The 19,978-nt window shown below is 41.3% G+C and overlaps 1 protein-coding gene and 1 long non-coding RNA gene across 4 annotated transcripts in view; both read right to left on the reverse strand.

Annotated features, from left to right (window-relative positions):
• mettl22 (methyltransferase 22, Kin17 lysine) overlaps positions 1-8,775 on the reverse strand; it is a 52,369-nt gene extending 43,594 nt beyond the window's left edge. Inside the window, exon 1 of one of the 3 annotated variants that reach the window (XM_047037557.1) lies at positions 8,528-8,775. The gene's annotated coding sequence lies outside the window, so the exon portion shown is untranslated. Of the gene's footprint in view, positions 1-4,339; positions 4,398-4,428; positions 4,514-8,527 lie in introns of those variants that run through there. The other 2 variants (XM_047037556.1, XM_047037555.1) reach the window with 2 other exon arrangements.
• Positions 8,776-12,859: 4,084 nt separating this feature from the next.
• On the reverse strand, positions 12,860-16,087 carry LOC124478958. Its single transcript, XR_006957340.1, has 5 exons — positions 15,754-16,087; positions 14,831-14,958; positions 14,582-14,747; positions 14,108-14,259; positions 12,860-13,832 (listed from the first exon to the last, which is right to left on the reverse strand). It is a non-coding gene; the product is annotated as an uncharacterized LOC124478958 (long non-coding RNA).
• Between the last annotated feature and the right edge of the window lie 3,891 nt (positions 16,088-19,978).

Consider the following 19,978-nt stretch of genomic DNA (forward strand, 5'->3'; position numbering starts at 1 on the left):
ATATAATTAAAAATGACTTTAAACTCCACAAGCATTGAAAAGATGTAACTTTACCGGACAAAATGACCAATTTAAATGACCAAATACTGTAGGCCTACTGGCAGGGCTGCCCATAGAAATGGCTGGACCCCTGAAAAGGTCCAGTGAATGAGCCCCCCCTAATAGGTCTTTAGGCTACTTATATTAACGCATGTACGTGTGTGCTCTCTCTCTCTACATTAAACATATGTAAACAGAGAGATACTTACTCAGCGATGGGTGCTACATTATAGAAAAACAAATACATCTTTATACATAAAACTTAAACATAAAGTTTAATAAATATAACTGAGAGGCCTTAACAACTTGTGTGGTGCCGGGCCAGACACACACACATAAAAATAAGAATTTGACATACTGAGATCTGCTACACTCACACCACATTTTCTAGTATAAAATGCAATTTACCTGCCTTCATCTTTGCCTATTATACAGCTATCTTCCTTTTCTTTCTGGATGCAAAGTCTTTTATAATGTGTTTAAAGTCAATTTGTTTAGCCATTTCACACTCAATGGCAAGTATTGTGATTGAGCCTCTCCTGGCTCATTGTGGAGCGCAAGACTTTGAGTTTACTTAAGGACCTTTCTCCTCCTGCCACAGTGAATTGGTTAAGGTAAAGTGCAGAATATCCTCAGAGCAATGAGCAATGCAGAACATGCGCTTTCTCAGTGTCAGCTTTGCTCAAACTAGCTTCCTCTTGGCTAGCAACGTGACTACTGCTGCTCGTCTCTGCCATAGATATATCGATGGTCTCTGCAGCCTGGCTGGGAGCATCTTTTGAAGTTGACTGGAGAGCAAGCAACAACAACCATTATCTAGCGGCTAACTTGGTCTAGCGTTATGTTGTGTAGTCTGTCCTGTACCCTGACTCTGTTTAATAATCAACACTTGGTCCAACCCTGCGTTCGCACCACTCGTTGACTTCACCGGTTAAGTCAACAATACAATGTTTATGTTTGCTTTTTTTAAGTAGACCCTAATCGTGAGTATTTCAGTTCAAAATAAAATTGGTTATAATTTCTTAAAATATTTTGGGACGAACATGATTATTGCTGGCATCGCGGTGTGGCCCCACCACGGCAGGGCCCCAGAAAGTTTTCCCATATATGGGCAGCCCTGCCTACTGAACATGTATTAGCGATGAATGATAGGTGTAGAACGCTTGTTATAAGCTTAGCGACTGGCAGGCAGACAGCAGGCAGTTTATGAAGGGTCACTCTGTTTGAGGATGTAGACATCCACAGAGGACCCATCTTAGATAAGTTGTTGGAGTCAACGTCAGAGGAGTTTGATGCTATGACTCAACAAGTTCTAGAACTTGTATTTGCTAGTTTAGTGAAAGTTTGCTGTAGGTTGGTAGCGGACCACTTGGAACAAGGACGGTATGATGATGTGTCTGAAGATCAGTATCATGTCCTCAGATCAGTGCCCAAAACAAATGTTTCATGCGAGAGGGATTTTGTGATATTTGATTATTTGATTAGATCAAAGTTCAGGGCAAGTAAAATAGCATTAGAGGGTATGGTCATGTTTAAGAAGAATAGGTCCTGGGAATGGTTGTCAGGGTTAGATCCAGATAGAAGAGCTGAAGTTCTCGCCTCAGCTCGGACATCTGTGAAAGGATTTATAAATAGGTTTGTAGTCTTGCAATGGGTATGTAATATTCAGACTGTATTGGGTAAGTAGTCATTTGTTTGGTTTTAGCATTGTGTTGTCTGGTCAAGTGGGCCTGTGCGGCACTGACAGACTTAGCTTTGCAGTGTGTCATTTAGCTATTGGTATGTAATATTCAGGCTTTGTGGTAGCTTGAGGATATTCATGATGGACCATTTTGTGATATGAGACAGGGGGCCCCAGTAGGGGGTGACTCCCTGTTAAGCCAAATGGTCTGCCATAATATCTGATAGCTGCATTGGGTAAGTACTAGTAGTATTTGTTTGGTTTTAGCATTTGGTTGTCTGATCAAGTGGGCCTGTGCGGCAAGGACAGACTTAGCTTTGCAATATTAATTAATGGGGTGATTCCCTGTTAAGCCAAACTGTCTAGCTAGTATAGAAGTAATAGATACAAGTTGCTCCCCTGAACCTTCACCATGGATGCAGAGGTGCCCAAGAGAGCTGCCTGAGAGCTATCAACCTGTAGGTTTTTTTCACAGGCAATGACTACATTTTGGACCATAAGTTTCATATCCCTATAAATAAAGTATATTATTTATAATACAATTAGTGTATACTTTTTTTCCATCATAAACAAACAGACGTGTTCAAATCAAGGTATTTGAAAATAATGGGCAATGTCTCAACAAGCACACACAAAAACCCTGTTCAATGTTAAATACACCCCCAAGTGGCCCAATTTACATTACAGCAGTAATGCTAAACGTGACAAACATTTGCATATTCGTGGTCTCGATTTAACATAATTATTTATAGCGAAGTACTGGACACCCCATTAGCTCGCAATGTACAAAGAATGTAAGTCTGGATAAGAGCAGATAATCTGATAATAGCATCTGCTAAATGACAAATGCAAGTCATATTTCCCGCGCTGGCTAGAAGCAGAGCTCTGTGACGTAGAACAATGGCGTTCTTAAAGGGAAGCTTACAGCTTCTCGGTGCCACAAAACTCAAGGCTTAAAGCGGTGGAACGTTTCAAAAAATTACCTAAAATCACGCCTAAAAACTGGATTTGTGAGAAAACTAATAGAGGTAACTGAAATCTGACTTCGGATAAGTTTAAGTTACGTTAGGTTACATACGGAATTGAAAGAAAAACGGAGCAAAACTGATAGGAAATTTTTGGTCTGTCCTCCCTAGGAACAGGTTGAAAGTTTCAAGTACCTTGGTACTTTGATTGACCACGGTCACACCTTCACCCTGCATGTTGACACAATTTATAAAAAGGCCCAACAGCACACATGTTTCCTCAGAAGGCTTAAAGGATTTGAAGTGAGAGAGGTCATTCCATCCAGAGTATACCAGTCACTGATAGTCTGTCATTGCTTTCAACATCACATCTGGTACAGCTTCCTACCAAACATATGCAAGAGAAAACTGGCTAGGATAGCCAGGCAAGCCGTTAAGTTCATAGGCATTCCACAAAAACAGCCATCTGATCTTTACATACAAGCAGTGAAAAGAAAATCCAACTTCCTCATCCAGGATGCCTCCCGCCTCCCCCGCCTCCCCCGCACACCCCTCCACCAAAGCATTGAGTATTACCATCAGGAAGAAGGTTCAAAGTGCCTTTGGCTAAAAAGTCATTACACAAAAAATCCTTAATTCCCAATGCAATACATATACAAAGCTCATGCTACTGACACATCACACACACTCTGCCTTCAATCAAAATAACATTTTCTAACATAGCAACATATTAGACAATAAAGTTTTTTGAATCTTGATGGAACATGCTAGCCTGGCTGCCAGCCCAACTTCTCCCCGTCCCCAAAAAAATTTGGTCGGGAAGTTGGGTGTGGAGGGTCTCGTATTGGGGATAACTACAGAAAATCTGAATCGGGACGGACCAATGAAGTTGCCAGGGCGGGCTTTATACGATGATGGACAGATGATCAACAGTAACGTAATCAACAACCTCACGAAAGAGAGCTTGGGTTGAATTCGTTTTCAACAAACAACATATTACGTTGCTCTGATTGGTTGTAGGTCTATCCAATTGAGCGAAGAGGCATTTGTTTTACGAGTTCGGTTGAAACACGCCCGTAATCACAGCCCAACGGAGAGTTTTCAGACTCATATTCTGACTAGAATTATGAGTATGACAACGTCAGGCTAGGAACATGCCCCCTTTCACTTTAAAGTGCATTCAAACACTGTGTGCGTTCAAGCACCGTGTGCAGATTCCCGATCGTAATTCACTTCACTACATTGGCAAAAGGAGGCCAGAAGTCGAAGTATTTTACATTATGGACGACGAGAGATTCATCCTAGAAGTTGAGCAGCACTAGTTGCATGACACAACAAATCCACTAAAGCCTACACAAATTTGTATCTTGAGAATTCGCCAATACAGCTACCTCGAGGCTTCTCTTCTGAGACTGGAGGGACTGCCTTTAAACTGAACACAAGCGCACTTGCTTATGTTTTATTCTAAATGGACCCTTGTTAGCTATCCAATTCACAAACAGACAAGCTAGCATCAGGGCAGATGTAGGCTAGTGAATTAATGAAGGGGCGTCGACAGGTAGCTAGCTACTGTACCCTACTAAGGTTAACTAGCACTAGCGTTCTTGTCACGACTAAGCGGGCAAAGGAATAATTAAACTACAAGGAATACTACCTTGGCGTACAATAGTGTCATTAAGGTGTGATAAGCGCTATGCAAACAAATCTGAGACTGCAAAAAAAGAAACAAATAGATGTGCGTACTTCCAATGTCACCAACCAGGTCCGTCGAAGTCCTGGGGTTGAGTGCAACATAGTAATACGCCATGCCGACAAACAGAAACAGACCACATCCCGGAACCAAAATTACTAGATTTTATATTTTTCACAAAGCTAGTGTTTGGAAGTATGAGGTGAACTATGCTAACTATTTAATGCGAGAAAATCAGTTACAATTCACATGTTTTACACATTTTGTGAAACCCCAAGACATTAGGCAAATTATCATTGTTTATTCTAATTGAAAATGGTTGCTTATGACTTGAATTAAATACATTGTGTCACATTCAGTGGCGACTGGTCATTAGGGGCAGGTGGCAGTGCCCCACCTGTTATCAACAGAAAGAACTGCAACAAAATTATGTTATTTTTTATTTCTCGAACATTTGTATTTTTGTTTACTTCGAATAATTTACTATCTATGAATATAGCGTCTTCCTAAATTGTTTCGTTTCATTCGTTTGTGTTAAGATTTGATTTCATGTTCATTGGTCCCTGCCTTGCTGCTTCAGACTGCATTCTGCCAATTAGAGTTAGCATAGGCTAATCGTGAAAGTGGGGCTCTGGTGGGGCTAGCCTAGCCTGACGTTGTCATACTCATAATTCTAGTCAGAATATGAGTCTGAGAACTCTCCGTTGGGCTTTGACTACAGGGCGTGTTTCAAACGAGCCTGGAAAACAAATGCCTCTTCGCTCAATTGGATAGATCTACAACCAATCAGAGCAACAGAGTATGTGACGTATGTTAAGCACCGCATAGTTGTTGTCAACAGAACTAAACTACAAGCAGACTTGAAGTATGCTTGAAGAATGAATACAAACGATTTTTGCCGATGTTGTAAAATTAATTTAAGGGTAGGGAGAGTACTTGTTCACACGGTCAACCTTTTTGAGCGAAACAATAAAGGGCAATGCATATACGAAGTTCTCCGTTTAGGATTACAACTCCATCGGGGCCAGCTTATAAATTCAACTTTTACCGAATCCCGTAGGAAGGACGGCAAAAACATATTTTCCATCGACAAATGCCTTGATTGCGTCTCTCTGTTCCTCTTTCAAAATTAATGCGCTGTCGATGTCTTCTAAAACAGACTCGATGGCAGAATCACAACATGCCAGATCTCCAGCGGTAGCCATGTTTGTTCAAAACGAATTCAACTTAAGCGCTCTTTTGTGACGTGGGTGATTACGTTACTGTTGATCATCTGTCCATCATCGTATAAAGCCCGCCCTGGCAATTTCACTGGTTCGCCCAGATTCTGGTTTTCTGTAGTTGGTCCCCAATACGAGACCCTCCAGACCCAATTTCCCGAACAAATTTCTTTTGGGCGGGGAGAAGTTGGGCTGGCAGCCAGGCTAGGGCTAGCCCCTCTCTCACAATGCAATGTACATTGGACGTGGGAAAGTTTTAATACGCATGCTCAGAATGTAATGTAAAGTAGATCACACAAATTTGATGCCAAGTGGGGCTGAGACCCAGTTGCCCCACCACAGCGTCATTTCGTATTTCAGACCTGATTGGCTATCTGTCTTTCTGGCGCCAACAATAGTCGGCAAAAAGGAGAGCGTGGTGGGGCTAGCCTAGCCTGGCTCTGCCCTCCTACGTACTTCCGCTCAATTTGGATTTTGCTTCTGTACTATGTCTGGGAGCTTGACTTTGAAGTCGGTTTCCAGAAACAATTTTTTTGTAGGTCCAATCAGCGAACAGAGGGAGTGGCTGAGAACGATGACGTTAATGTCGTGCACTAGTTTGAGCAGTTCAGTAATGGCGGCGGAGAAAGATTGCGAGCAAAGCTATTCTGCGGTTTCGTTTCGTTATTTTTAGCTTTTCGTTATTTCTAGCGTTTCGTTATTTCGCTATGGGTAGTTTTATAGTGTGGGTGATGCGGAGTGATGAAAAATAGATAGGCTATCCAAAGTGCCCTTTGTAAAAACAGACTCTAATATGTTGACAAAATGAAACAAGGTATTCACTCAATGTTCTGATGTTCCGTTCTGGAAATGTATGCAAAGAATATCATATTTTACAACTTAATCTTTGCTCATTTAAACATTTACAGGAAACTAGTAATGAAAACATTATTTGACCTACTATTGGTTTCATGTTGATATGTTATCCCTATTCACTGGGGTGTCTCCCCTTAACCCCTTTGTCCTTGGGTTGCTTTGACCAATTTTCTAATCATTTCCATATCAGAAAATTGGGGTTTCTTTCAACCAAAATCTTTCAAACCAAAAAGAACAATGGCTGTCTGTACAAAGCTCTTCACAAGTGATACATAAATGATCATTTCACTACTTTCATTGAATTTTGATGTTTCATTCACTTTTATAGCATTTTTCAAAAATAATAAATAGGACAATGAAAGAGAGAAGTGGTGAAAACCTCCACAAAAGATTCAAAAGGCACAACAAAAATCCACAAAAAGGTATAATAAGATCAAAACGTAGACAAAAGTTTAACAAATACATCCTCATGTGTTCTCCCTCCCCTAGGAACACAGAAAAATATGTCAGTGTAACTTAGTTTAGTGTCATTCATACAGTCATGTACTATCTCCTCATATTCCAGTTTTTCTGTCTCCAGCCTTGTTTTTTTTAATTAAATGCCTCTTATAATCGAGCTCCAGGGTTCTTTTATACAGGGCCCTCACATTGTCTGCTCCAACCTGAAACAAATAAAGAACATTGTCCCTTTGCAAGGCACACTTGGAGAAAGTTGAAGGTGTCCATTTGACTACTGTGGTTCAGTGCTTACACCTTGTGTCTTTGTCTTGGCCTTAAAGTGGAGGCCCTAGGCTCAGGGGGAGGAAGAAGTTCCTCTTCCTGCTGAGTTTAACACCATAGAAATGTAATCAATTGAGTCATATTTGAAATGAGCACTTTAAGGACTTGTGTCTTATGTTGAAACCACCACCATTAGTAAGTCATTACAGACACTTCAATCACAGCCACACGTTCACACACTCTCACCATCTGTGTTGCAAGTGGTAAATAAAACTCAAAAGTGTACCCCCAAAATGAGCAGGCAGACACAGTTTCCTGATCATCTAGGACCTCCACTTGAGCAAGTAAATGGTATATTTGATCAATATTCAGCAACCACATATGGCATACATACTGGCGTATGACTATTAGTTTCACTGTTACCTCTGTATGGCACAGTGGGACGACAGTGGGTGGTGGCAGCAACACCACTGTATTTCCTGTCACTGCAGAGAACAGTAATACATTTCACTCCTACAATTTTCATAAATAATTGTTGAATGAACATGGTCACACAGATTACTTGAAACATACATATGCCTGGGCTTCCAACCTGCTGCCACCAGTTGCCTAATTTTTCTTCCTGTTGGCTGCAGGCAATTTCATTGTTCTATAAGTCTTTTGTAGCTATATACAATATCCTACAAAAGGGACTAATTCAGGCAATTCAGCCCTGTACTTGTTGGCCTTTAAATATGTGCAAGTATTGCCTACTGCTACTTACCGTTTTGAATTATGGTTTTATATTTATTTAGCATTTGCTCCCACGATCGTTTGCCACTGCAGGGTTGCAACTAAAATAATACAGCAACAAAAGTTTAACGTTGTGGAATGCACCCGTGTAATTATGGTCACATCTTCAATTAGTCATGTAGCTTACGCATTTACAGGTATGCTATTTTCTGCCAGCTTGGCAGCAGTGACTTTGTTGAATTTTGCCTGTATTATATGTCTGTATTCCTGATTTGCTTGTATTACAATTATTCTGTCCTAGCAGTTGTGTCTACAATGGCCATAGACAGATAGCGAACGGCAAAGAATCAGGCTGGTTTATCTTCTTGAGATTTATTGAAATCCAATTCTTTCATCGTAAAACTATGGAATACAAACAAAAGTATAATTACTAATGAGCCAAATATCCATATTTTATACACACGTTAGCCTGCGCACATGCAGTTGGAGCTAGCTTAATTTACACAAAGAAATACTCAGCTAGGCTGACATAATATGATAACTTGACAACAATTAAATTGTTGCCTACATATTCACACAACTGTTAATTACGATATCTACCTACAATAACCAAAGGAAAACTTACGGACGTATTCCTCCGAGGATCCGATATTCAGAACAGCCGTTGGTACTTATCCGTTTAAAACATGTTGAAACTAAACTTCATCTACTTATACAGTAACGTCATCCAAAAACAGTATCTCTCTTTCGCCACTAGGCGTCGCCATTGCACCACAATTAGTGTAGTGCAGCCTAACAAAACAGTCTCAATACAATTGAATACACATTGACATTTCTTGAACAGAACACTCCCCGTCTGGTGTAATAACTATTATGCCACTATATTATTATTCTCCCATTAATTACCAACCTTGGGAAGAAGTACAACTAACTCATTAATAGGTCTTAAGTACTCTTTTACAGTCCCTTGTTTGGCAGTCTTCACCATGACCTTACGAACTCTGTTGTCACTGCTTGGCATGGTCTTCGTGATGAGCCCAACCGGCCATTCATTGCGCTTCACCTGACAGTCTTTAAGCAGGACGACATCACCTTCCTGAAGATTAGGTCTGGCCTCAGTCCACTTCCTCCTAGGCTGCAGCGTGGTCAAGTACTCCTGCCTCCATCTTCTCCAGAAGCAGTCTGCTAGGCTCTGGACCTGACGCCACTGGCTTTTGTGTAGGTGGTCGATCTTAAAGTCTCCTGGTGGAGCAGGTGCAACACTGGCTTTTTGAGTCAACAGCATTGCAGGTGAGAGAACTCAATAAGAAGAGTCTCAATACAATTGAATACACATTGACATTTCTTGAACAGAACAACAATATTTCACGCAGGAGGAGTAGACAAAGTTTGTAAGATTATTGTCTGCTCCTCCTGCGTGAAATATGCGGCTCTTGTTTTGTCCATGTTTGCGATTGGACATACGATGCAAACACCGCCCCTTTATGTGAACGCGCACGTCTCTAGATTGGAAAGATCTGGGTTGAGTTAGAGAGTTGATAACTATCGAACGCCAACTGTGCCAAAACGTCTGAAATCTCGTTCGTGTACACATTGACGTCTGTACACGTCAATTTTTTATCGAACGCTAACTGTGCCAAAACGTCTGAAATCACGTTTGTGTACACACGTGAATTTTTGACGTTTTGACGTCTGTACACGTCCGTTTTTGACGTCCGTACACGTTTAAAATTGGGTGCTACCACTTCATTTTTTTCTGAGGGGAAACCAGATAACGATTATTGCAAGAGTGAAAACCTGTCCACACTCAACCAATCTTGATTGAATTAAGGTTAAGAAATAGGCTAATATAAATTGGCAGTGAAATTATCAACAACTGTAGGCTATTTTGTAAGTTACTGAAAAAATTATTACGTTTGTATACTATATCATTTTCACATTTCGAAAAAGGTATACATTTCAGTTCGTTAAAATACCCACTAGATGGCAGTGTGTGTGCACAAATAGTAAGGGCAGAGCCTCTGGTCAATGTGATGGGTATAGCCAAGGATAAATTGTGGCGCAACAGCAAGCAAAATAATATTACAATAAAACAGGTTAGGAATACACAGGGTTGAAGACAGCTGGACAGTACGCAGAGAAGCCTTAGTCAATATACCCATGGCAATATACAAGTAATATCCAACACAGGGAATGTAAAATATACTTTTAATGTAATTGACAGTAAATGAAATGTACAGGGTCTGTTTTTTTTCCCCAGGATAGGGATGGGAACTTATCAGTAGTAGTGGTTCCCAACCCTGGTCCTCAGGATAACGACCCATTCATTTGAATCAGGTGTGTTGGAGCAGGGAAACATCTCAAACATGCAGGACAGGTCTATAGAGGATAGAGACTTGTGTCATGCTGGGTACACACATTTTATTTATTTTTTTCTTTTAAGATTTTTAAAATGTGAGACCACAAACATGAGGACAAGAAAATCCTAAATGTAACCTTTCTGATCCTATAGTGTGTGGTGTTTGTCCTTGGGGTTCCCCTCACACATCATGATTTTGGAGCGGCTCCGACGTTCTTCCGAGCAAGTTCGGCCACTCTTAACACACCTCACATCAAGGGAAAATCTGATAAAATAATCTGTAGATAATCGGGACATAACCTAGGATTGTCAGGACATTACCTAGGATTGTCGGAAGGGGGAACCCGGCCCCGATTCAGACCAATTATCTTGTGGTGTTTACCCAGCATTAGTCAGAGCATGTTTGAACGGGGTTGTAAAGTAGTGGAGCAAGGAACAGAGTGCCATTAATTAAACCTGAGCAAGGAGGGCATTATTAATGGCCCAGATAATGTGATCAGATTTCATCTCCATGCTGCTATGTTGCATTGCCTGAGCAGCACCTTTGGCCAGAAATCTGGTGCATTCCTTTGCCTATTTGGTAGGCAATTGAATGTTTGAATCCCCTCGACCATACATGGGGCATAGCGCACACATTTCTTTTTTCACTCATACTTTGGTGGTTGTAAAATTTTAGCATAATACTTTTTCATGCCAAAACTAATCTTTAATAAATGTGTATATGACCTTTCATCAATTATGTACAATCTCTTTGCATGCTCTGCACTTGAGTCATTATACGCTATGGTTGCATTCATCCCTGTTCCTAAGTCGAGGTGCATCATTTTTGTAAAATTAATGACACTGAACAGTTTGCCATGAAATGCTTGTTTTGTTGACTACAAAAACAAATTGTAGGCTTATGTGTTGCATCAGCAATAATTGGGAGCTCAATCAGTTGTCAATTATTCAGTTAACATGTGTAGGCTTCAGAGTTGCATATTTATGCATAAAGTTGAACACATTGTTTATGAAATGTCTAAAGTTGGCCAATTTAGATTATGTGGGCCTACCTTAATATTCTAACCCAAGGGGGTTAGTATAGCCTATTATGCAGTGTACATAATGCACTGTATATTTAAACATCAGTTCTCTGCTTTTTTTTTTTTTTACTGTCGGAGGCCGAACACACCACAAAACAAGGCTACAGCAAAATATAGGTTATTGACTTGACTAGGAATTAATTAGCCTACGCACTATAGAGGCTTAATTATTATTGTTATAACATGTATATATTACATATTTCCAGTACAGCTAGAGCTCGCCTTTCTCTACCCAGAAGATGGACTGGCCAGGTTCCTAAATGCAAACACGTGCGCGCTGGTGCTATACTTCAGAATCAGAAGGGATTTTATTCGCCATGAATGTTTGCACAAACAAGGAATTTACTTTGGCAGGGAGGTGCATACATTAAATATATAGGAATATTGAAACTTAAATATGTGGACTAACTATACAAAAGGAGCAAAGTCTAGCTAATACTAAGGGGGGTCTAGCTAATACTAAGGGGAATAAAAAATAAAATATAAGTAGCCCTAATTTACAATAACCTAAAAATACAGATAGTGCAAACGATACAATAGTGCAAATTGCAATGTGCAGGGTGTCATTGTGCAGATTGTGATTTAAAGTCAGTATGAGTCCTTGGCCTTGTTAAAGAGGCCAACAGCGGATGGGAAGAAACTGTTCTTGTGGCGTGAGGTTTTGGTCTTGATGGACCGCAGCCCTCTGCCGGAGGGGAGTAGCTGGAACAGGGAGTGTCCAGGGTGGGAGGGGTCGGCCACAATCTTCCTCACTCGCCTCAGGGACCTTGAGGTGTGCAGATCCTCGAGGAAAGGCAGATTGCAGCCGATCACCTTCTCAGCAGTGCGGATGATACGCTGCAGTCTACTTACCTGTGGGTGAGACTTATGACACCTTTAAAAGGTGTATCTTGGAATAGGTTAGAATAGGTTCTGCAGATCAGTTTGGGGAGGACTTAATGTAGTCGTAAATTAATTTTATCTTACATGAACACGTGTTTTGTTCTGTTTAAATGGATGGATTTCAAAGGCGTAGTTACCTAATGCAATAACATTAAACACAAACAAAATTGTATATGGTCTGCTCATCTTTATTACATTGACATGATTGAGACTGCTTACTCATTCCAAGACCTATTGACAATGTGATTACAACAGTTAAATTATGTGTGTGTGAACTGTATTTAAGAAAGGACATTGAGGACCTGATCAGTTCCCAAACTGTCTATCTCTACCCAAACAATTTGGGTGTTGCCTGAGATGTTCCAACTGTTCGTAACTTGGTTGAAATTGGTTTAGGGGAACCACAACTCTTTGTAGCCAGTCAAAGGCAAGTGCAGACGCCCCTTGGTCAGCCACCCCCTGGAGCTGGCTGCTCCAAATATACCTTGGATACCAGTGTGATGTTGCAACTGTTGTGTAAGACAACCTTGCACAAAAATTTGATATGGTGACGTGTATCTGGCAGTCCTCAGGTCACGTTTTATACGAGGCAGGTAAACAAAGTGAAGAGCCCAAAGATGCCTTTCGTTGTTGGCAATAATGATTCCTTAATTTTCTATATAGATATGTAAACAAGGAGTGCTAGACATCCGTTTCAAGTCTTATTGTCAGCTACACAGAACACCACAAAGTCAGACTGGGCACTGACATTTTTGGGACAAGACAATGCAAAGCAACCTGGCATAACATAATAAGTACTTAGATTACATTTATGATAAGCTAAAAAAAATATGATAAATTATAAACCTCCTAAATATACAAAATAGTATACAATATATTAGACCTCTAATACAGATAATGACCTATACTAACCTTACACCTATACTAACCTAAGACAAGTGGGGTACAGTTAGTGCAATATTGCTGATAGTGTAACCAGTAGCTGAAAGTGACAGTGTGTAAAGTGACTAGTGAGAAATGCATCAATGTAAAGTGGCTAGTGAGAACTGTCCATGTAAATGGTCATTCAGAAGCCGGCCAGCCCTTGGATAGAAACTGTTGTCCAGAAGGCAGCGGGGTAGAGACTGAAAGATGGGTGGTAGCAGACTTTTAGAATCCTGCCAGCTGTCCAGAAAGCAGCGGGGTAGAGACTGAAAGATGGGTGGTAGCAGTCTTTTAGAATCTTGCCAGCTTTCCTGAGGCATCGTGTTTGGTAGGTGTCCTGTAGGGCTGGGAGCTTCCTGTCGATGATAAACTCAGCCGACCTGACCACACTACGTAGGACTCTGCGTTTTTTTGTCACGCCTCTCCAGACATCACCCCACAGTCTTTCAATGCGTTGATTATGAGTGCTCCCTCGGGTTGATCCTCGGAAGACATCCATGAGGAGACAAATGGCGTTGTTTTCCCCTCCATAGTCAGATCTGACTCTGGATGGGACACCAAACTGGGCGACTGCTTCCGAAAACAGGTCCATTACAATGTCACTTCTGTTGTTGTTAGAAGCCTTCAGGAAAACCACCAGTCGGCTGAGCCCATCGATTCCTCCATGGATTACAATCCTCCGCCTAAGAGAGGAAGGGAAAACGAAAGATTTCAATTGCACACTTATTTTATAAATAACAAAAAAAATATGAATGGCTTGAATGCAGCTAAAATGATTTGTGTACGTTTCTGTGCAACATGTTGGGCGTTTAACAGAAAGAAAAGTCCAACCTCTATTCCATTCATGTGAAACCGAAAATCTTATTTTAAATTCAAAACTAATAAAATAATCAGCTTGTCATTGGCTAGGGACACAGTTAGGGCAAATTAACGAATCACAGTAAAACAAGCCACTTACTTTAAGAGCTTGTGGTTGCGATCAAGATGCCACAGCGAATTTGACCCTGCCACTCGATGTGTTCTCCTCCGAAGCCTGTGGGACATACTCCGAATAGCAGCACCTTCAGATCAAGTGCATCATCTGGTCTGTAAAAGATGAAATTGTGCTGTCTATGGAAGACAATGTATACATATTAGGACTTAGATACATTTTTTACATTCATCCCTAGTAACTCTAAATAAAACTATGCGTTTAAGGAACAGTGACAAGGTAGCTATGTGGTACAAGCGCATGACAGTTTTCTCTCCAAAGATATGGGATATGAAAGAGTTCTATCAAAGTATATCAATTTCTTCATGAAATGTATAGAAAGCATAATTCTGCAGTGTTTCAAGTGCTTTGTAAATAAACAAAATAATTGTGTAGGGCTCAGTGAGAAAGGGTTCACATTATTCAGATCTCTCCTGAACTAGTCCTTCAATTGACACATACCTTAACCGTCGGTTCACTGTTCTTCTTGAGACACCCACGATCTCCGCAATCTGTTTAGCAGAGAAGTTAAAGGACAACAACATCTGCAACTGCTCTTGGGCGATTTGGTAAACCGGCCTTCCTCCAGTCTGTCCTCCCATTCGAGGTACGGTGAAACCAGAAGCAACTGCAGTTCAAGAGAAAATGTTAGAGGCAGTATGTTTTGAATCTTGCTTCTTCAGATTATGTTTAATCTGACGAGTACATTACCAGGTTGTTGTTGTTGATCGTTGGCTTCCCGAACTAACTCGCTAATGAGCAAAAGCATCTCATCCACCACTCCAGATTGAAGCAGTCGCACTCTGCTCCAGCGAACGCTCGTCGCCATTATCTCTAACCTGTTAGCATGACAAAATATATTAGTGGTAGGCTAACTACAACAAAGCTTGTTTAAACAACTCTGAGCTTATTGGCTTCAGTAACATAACCGCATTCAGTAACGCAATATTCAAAGCCTTATGAGGTCTAGTTTAGCGGCGTTAATTTGAGCTTGCTCCTTATTAAAGAGTTAGCACTACAAGTGTGTTGACGAGTGGTACACTAAGTGTTTATGAAATGTTCCCCGTACACTTCTTAAGAGTGACACACACACACACACGCACACACAACAAAAACATACATGAATACACAAAAAAAACTAATGATTAATTTCTAGACCAGGAGTACCATGGTGACTATTCAACACACAACTTTGGGATGAGCCTATAACTGGTAGGCTAACTACAACAAAGCTTGTTAAACAACAGTGAGGTTGCTGGCTTCAGTAACATAACCGCATTCAGTAACACAATATTCAAAGCCTTATGGTCTAGTTTAGCGGCGTTAATTTGAGCTTGCTCATTATTAAAGAGTTAGCACTACAAGTGTGTTGACGAGTGGTAGGCTAACTACAACAAAGCTTGTTAAACAACTCTTTGAGATTGCTGGCTTCAGTAACATAATAATCGCATTCAGTTACACAATATTCAAAGCCTTATGGTCTAGTTTAGTGGCGTTAATTTGATCTTGCTCATTATTTAAGAGTTAGCACTACAAGTGTGTTGACGAAAAGTCAGGAGCCCAGGAGGACAGGACTAGCCAAACAGCTATCCAAACCAAGTAACTTGGCTTAACGTTGCTAATTGATAGCTTACCTGGTTAGAACAGTCTGTATGGAATCCTGGTCATCTGAAGATAAAAGTCGAGTACATTCTGAAAAAGTCTGGGCACAATTGTTGAGAAAGTTTGTGGTCGTAATTTTCTGAGATTTGCCTCCACCAGAATTCGAAATCACACACTAAGTGTTCGTCTTCTTCGTTGGTTCTTTGAATGGCGGTTAGCAAACAATGTATAGGTGCTTATTGGACTGGAGTATGATACCTGATAAACCGCACAAGTGGCTCTCCCCCAGACAAATGGACTGTCCCAAATACTAAATGATAGCTACTTAAGAGCCCACATGGTCACAGTAGGACTATGTACAGCCTCGCGCAGACACTACATAAAAAGGGGGGTGGCTATATCGAAGCCAATAGCATGGAAGCATAGATGGTCCAAACGTGTACAGACGTCAAAAACGGACGTGTACTATGGAAGGCCTAGTGGGCAAGTAATAAGACGCCCCCGTATGTTAGCACGCGTAATTAACGCCGACTTGGAATGCAAAGTCGGCGTCTTTTGCGCCTTGTTTGACACGGCCCCGTCTCAACCACGCGTAAAAAACGCCGACTTCCATACAAAGTCGGCGTCTTTTTCGCCTCGAATTGAAGCGTGTCACGTGACACGTTGCATCTACACACGTAAATTACGTCTCAAACTTTGAGACGTGTCGAGCAAACCACACGAAATTAACGCCTGGTTTGGCACAATCAGCGTCTGGTTTTCCAAAATTAAAGTCTGCTTGCTTGAATCTCCGATGGGAAATTATGACAACAATTGTAACAACTAATACGTAAGCCAAGTAGGTCAAAGGATGCTCATGCGAGCTACTAACAAATGCAATGTTGGTTAGCTAGTTAGCTATTAGTATGAAGTTGGTGGTCACAATTGCAATCCTAAAAAGGGGTGCAGACTAGAGACAAATAAATGCAGTAATATCAGACTGTCTGGTTGTCTGGCTTGAAGCTTTGTGAACTTTCCTTGCACTGCGATTGTGTTGCCTCAGTATTGTGCGCGATTTGGTTTCACTGCCAACATTCCTTAATGTAAGAGGCAATGCGCAAACTCAGTTGGTGGCAAAATACAACTGTTGTTACTATTCATGTCAAGTGTATTTTATTGTCATTTTCAATTACATGTGGTAGTACAAACGAAACAGAGTTTCCCCAGGACCATGATGCCATATTAAAAAACATGACAGTAAGGTGCCAGGGTCAGCGTATATGTAGCCTACAGTGACAGGACAGTATGTACAGTGACAGGACAGTATATACAGTGACAAGACACTATGTACAGTGACAGGACAGTATGTACAGTGACTGGACAGTATGTACAGTGACAAGACACTATGTACAGTGACAGGACAGTATGTACAGTGACAGGACAGTATGTTCAGCGACAGGACAGTATGTATAGTGACAGGACAGTATGTACAGTGACAGGACAGTATGCAGTGACAGGACAGTATGTTCAGTGACAGGACAGTATGTTCAGTGACAAGACAGTATGTACAGTGACAGGACAGTATGCAGTGACAGGACAGTATGACAGTGACAGGACAGTGTGTACAGTGATTGGAGGTAGCAGGTATGAAGTGACAGGTTCTCGTGCCAATATATTGTGATGCCAATTTGTTGAGCGGTCATCTTCCTTGTATAGACCTACAAAAGTGAAATACACAGCCAATAAATTAAGGTTCATCGGCTGTCCTCACATTCACACACTGTTGTCCTTATACTTAACAGGTCATCTATGATGTCCTAAAGGCCCAACTCCTTCTCAGGTCACCTTCTGGCAGCAACCTTGCAGGTGGGTTTCACTGTGCAACCAGGCCTACCCAAGCTGCTGCTGGGCCAAGGGCTGATTGGAATGGCACACTGGGACTTGCAGATGACGTGAAATACATTTTTATTTCTGCTGTGTAAGATGTAGGCTTACTGCTTTTAATTTGAGTTGAACGCTGTTAAACACTGCCATGGTCAGCAAACACAAGCCATGGCTCTACTTCAGAAAGGATACTGTTCACAGCTGTATGAATCAATAGGACATTACCATTACCTGAATGACTTGTAGTGGTCAGGAGGTTATGCCTGTTCTGATGTAGGAAATAAACCATGTTAGATTGTTGGCTCTGTGTATTGTTTGGGTCTCCTCTCCCTGTTTTCTGTTTCTGTGTCTTTGGTTCTGTTGCAGGATGGCAGGCAGGTAGAGGAGCTGTGATTGCTGCAGGGGCACACCTGTGACCTGTGCCTTGGTCCTTAATAAGCTGTGCCCTAACAAGCTGGGTCTCTCCATTACTAGCAGGAACATCATCACTGTTTGCCTTTTAGTTTGTAATGATTCTCTACACTTGCACTGATCCCACATCCACTCCCTACACTACTAATTTACATGACCGTCACATACAAACGTTTTTTTGTAAGCACTTTCTATTGAAGAAATACACTGTTATCCATATTCATGTGGCTTTCCACTTCCTTCATTTACTTCTGGAGCAATAAAGTATCAATCTAATCTTCCTATGAACCCGGTTAACACAAAATAGCATACACTGCTAATCGTCAGCTAACTAAATGGTAGGCGAATAGACAATCAAGCTTGATATGGTATAGTCATGAACTAGCACTGTTCAAAGATGTCCAACCCAAGTTCTTAATGTCTGCAGAAAAACACAAAAGAGAAGAAACCTGCTCTCGCAATGCAGTGTTAGGCTACCAATAAAATAATTGTGATAACTTTAATTTATCTTCACAGTGCCCGCTCACTAGGGATAATTTTCCATAACAAATAACGCAATGCGTCCTCTACTTTTATGAGGTGACCTTACATCTATAAGGGTAACACCATTTTCATTATCTGGGAAATCATACCCTAACCTTTTGTTACATTTCCTTCTCATGTAATACACTTTCCCCTACATTCAGCCTAATAACATACTCCAAACTAACACAATGTACCATCATTAGGCTACAGTGTCTTGGTAAAGGGGTGAAAAACACTAGATTTTAACTAAACCTCCATTCAGGATTACGACTGCAGATGCATTGATTAAAGAGAAGTTTAAAGAATTATAAGACATTTTTGTAAGTCCAGCGGTAATATCTGTAGGTTGCCACCTACACTCAGAAGCCAATGCTACTAAGAAACCCTTTTAAAATTAAACACTCTAAAAGTAAGGTTATACAATTTAATTTTATGTCTTTAATTAATTCAATTATGCCTTATGTTTTACGGTGTGTTGGTAGGACCCAAACGCAGGAGAGTAGCCAGACTTTGCCTCAAACAAAGGGTTTATTCTTTTAAACGGGAAACAGCCAGGGTCAGTAGCGGTCCTAGCACATTTGGCGCCCTAGACTGATTTTTCACCAGCACCCACTCTTATGCCGCCCTAGGCGGCTGCCTATGTCGCCTATAGGAAAGACCGGCACTGGACAGGGTATTACGTTAACAAGGGTAAGGACAAGACAAAGACTAGACACAAAACAGGAACCTAAAATACACAGAACCAAACAAGACACAGGTGGACACGATAATACAAACAAGAACTGAAACCACTCAACGAGACGCAGGTGAAGACAATGGCAGACACAAGGACGCGGTAGGGCAGGGCAAAACCAAAAACGGGGGCACGGCTGTGGCCGTGACATTATGCCTGCCCAAAGGTGGGTGACTGTATTATCCCAGACTTCATGTACTGTTTGAACTGGGTTGTGTGTATGGGCAGTCTCAGGGTTATGTCACAGGAGTTGGCCTCTGGGAACACCCTTGGTGCTGGGGGAGGACCAGGGGACAGAAAGATAGTCAAAATATAGTATTTTCCTTAGAGTAGGGAGTCAGATGGCTGAGCGGTGAGGGGGTTGGGCTAGTAATCAGAAGGTTGCCGGATCGATTCCCCGCCGCGCCACATGATGTTGTGTCCTTGGGCAAGGCACTTTACCCTACTTGCCTCGGGGGGAATGTCCCTGTACTTACTGTAAGTCGCTCTGGATAAGAGCGTCTGCTAAATGACTAAATGTAAATATAAGAGTAGAGGTGCTAGACATGTCGTAAATGGATACAGGTCACTACACAAACGTTGAATGTATTCATTCACACGAGGTAGTAGCCTACACTAAACCTTACAAAGTGCCAATACACACATCTGTATAAGCCTGGCATGAGGTGTGTAGCCAACCAGTGCTTGTTTAATGCTGTCATAACTGGATTCATAGGAAGATTAGA

This window comes from Hypomesus transpacificus, chromosome 17 (genome assembly GCF_021917145.1).
Source record: "Hypomesus transpacificus isolate Combined female chromosome 17, fHypTra1, whole genome shotgun sequence".
NCBI classification, from domain to species: Eukaryota; Metazoa; Chordata; class Actinopteri; order Osmeriformes; family Osmeridae; genus Hypomesus; species Hypomesus transpacificus.